This window comes from Ursus maritimus, unplaced genomic scaffold, assembly GCF_017311325.1.
Source record: "Ursus maritimus isolate PB19 unplaced genomic scaffold, ASM1731132v1 scaffold_28, whole genome shotgun sequence".
Taxonomy (NCBI): domain Eukaryota; kingdom Metazoa; phylum Chordata; class Mammalia; order Carnivora; family Ursidae; genus Ursus; species Ursus maritimus.
The window spans coordinates 19,660,001-19,662,608 of NW_024425341.1; the positions used below are offsets into that span (position 1 = coordinate 19,660,001).

Sequence of the window (2,608 nt, forward strand, 5' to 3'; positions counted from 1 at the left end):
AACGTCACCTTGCCTAACTCCTAGGGTGGCCATCCACCTCACGGTTGTATAAGGTTGTCCCCAGTGGGCAATGCTTACTGCTAACACTGCCACATCGGGTTGAGGACTTGGTAGGAGCAACGCCCCGGAGTTGTATGATTGGGAGAAAAAGTAGAAAAGATAGAAAAGATGAAAATCTTGATGTTTACCTAGTAAGACACTGGGCTATATCTTTTGAGGTGCAAAACTCTGCCCCACTGGAGAATACAAGCACTCTTTTGGGGGTGGAGCCTCCCCTGGGGTAGGAGGACGATTTAGTACGATCTTTCAGCACGTTAGTCATGGGCCAAGTGACTGCCTCTGTGCAAAGGGAAACCAGAACCCGGAGAAGGAAGGAATCCAGGAGCTGATGCTTCAGCTTGAGGTGCGACCAGGTGCTGAACAATGCTGAGTAGATGTAACGATGGAACTCTATTATGAAGAGATAGAAAGTGGTTTCCCCCCAGACTTTCCAGGATATTACTGTTGTTCATGGGAGGTAGGTTGACTTTGTCGTCCACACACTGGCTTTTAAAAAACTAGGAGCGAGAACTAGCTTTGTCAGTCAAATCGAGCTTACTTGAACTTGTGTCCACTTGGGGCTGAAAGGAAGTAATAAGGAAAGGGATGGCCGGGCCGGGTCCTGCAGCCTGGTCTGTGTCATCGCCCATAAGAGCCGTGATTTAAGGTGACCTGTGCCAGCCACTGGGAGAGCTCCCATGGCTCCAGTGATTGCTGTGCCCACGCTCTGAGAGGCGGGAGATGCCTGCTTAGAAGAAGGGTGGGATTTACCCCAACGAGAAGAAACTATGACCACTCGCCCTGGCAGAGCAGAAGGGTGGGTTTTGGACTGGCAAGGTAAGGTTCCTTTTTTCCCCCCCCATGGGAACTGAGTTGGGCTTGGACTCTGAGGTGTGGGGAGGCTTATGGAAACTAAGCCAAGGTGCAGAGGTTGGGTCTCAGTCTAAAATGCCAATGGTATACATTTCTAGAAGCAGTTGTGAATTTCACTTAGCTTGTGGCCAAGTCTTCTGCTCTCCAGTGTACCACGTACCATGTGTAGGTGTACCATAGGGAGTTAAGGACAACCGTGGCCTTCCTGTAGCCTGCAGAAAGAGATGCGTAGCATGACAGAGAGGACTGGATGACTGGCCTGGAAGAGCTGTACTGTTGTTGTTGTTGTTTGTTTTTTGGGGGGTTTTTTTGGTCACAGGGGAACGTCATTGGGAGGAAACATGGTTACATACAATAGGCATGCTTTCCCTCTCATTATTGGTCTTGCACACACACACACACACACACACACACACACACTCATCTCCAGCTTCTACCACACACATAGTCCAGGTCTCATCCACAGGGTGGGACTCTCTCAATTCCTAAGACCCAGAGGCAATAGGGGCAGGAGAGGGTCAAGAGGGTGAGCCGTGACCTGGTTCACAGGTGGGGGTCTCAGGAGCAGAGTTCAGAGAGCCATGGTGGGCCCTCCCACCCCATACTAGTCCTCTCATGGGGAGTGGGAGCAGGGCAGGGCAGGGGGCAGGAGCAGCTCAGTTCTGGGGCTCCTCAGGAGCCTCACCCCCTCTTCCTTGGTGTTGTGAGCCATCCCCAGCCTCAGGCTGTCTTGCAGCCACTGCATGATGATGATGAGGGTGTGCAGGTCCTCCATGGCCTCGTCGAAGGGGTTGTTGGCCAGTGAGACAGCCTCCTCTGGGCTGTTGGTGACCTCATAGAAAAAGACCAGAAAGCTCCTCCAGGCCCAGGCAGATGGGGTTGGTGGCAGCATTTCCTTGCTGATGTCTATGGTCTCCTGGTAGGCCCACAGGGCAGGGTCGATGATACACTTCTGGTCCCCATTGGAGGTGACCTCAGCCTGGTAGGGTGTAGTCATCCTTCAATTTCAGGTGGAAGACCCAACTTTTAGCATGACCAGTGTCGTTGATGAGGTGGTGTCCAGCAGGCCCACCAGTGTCGCACACCTTCTCCCAGTCTCCACCTTCTCCCAGGACTCTTGTACCTCCGGGCCCTTCTCTACCTAGCCCTCCTCATTGCTTTTCTGCTCAGCACGGAGCAGGCCCCTCCAGGCAGTGCCCTGGCCCCCCACCACACCCTCATGGGCCACCGAGAGAAGGTTTCAGTCTTCATGGGGTGGCTCCTCCCCTTTCCCATGGCACCCTTCATGAAGGCTGCCATGTCCCCATAGCCTTCGCCTGCTCTGCCAGCTTGGCCTTCTGGATCACAGTGGCTCCCTCCATGGCTCTGGGGATAGACAGGCAGTGGGCTAACTGGCTGCCTGGAGACCAGTGCCAGAGTCTGTCACAGCTGCACTCTTGTGAGGGGCAACAGCAGTAAAGGCTGCAGGCCAAGAAACAAGAAATAAGCAAAACCAAGAACTTGTTCCAGAGAACATACACTTTGGCACCTTGAGAAGCCTCATGCTAACTGGGAGGCATGGGACGAGGATGGATGTGGGTGCCGGGAAGTGGGGACTGCATTCAAGTAATTAAACCTGGAGGGGCTCATGGCATTAACGTCTTGGGAGTGCAAAGATAGTAACCTGCTTTCAGGTCAAGGTCATAGTTTGGGATGC

The 2,608-nt window shown here is 53.3% G+C and overlaps 1 pseudogene; it reads right to left on the reverse strand.

The window, feature by feature from the left end:
* Positions 1–1,568: 1,568 nt before the first annotated feature.
* On the reverse strand, positions 1,569–2,273 carry LOC103681322 (annotated as a pseudogene).
* Between the last annotated feature and the right edge of the window lie 335 nt (positions 2,274–2,608).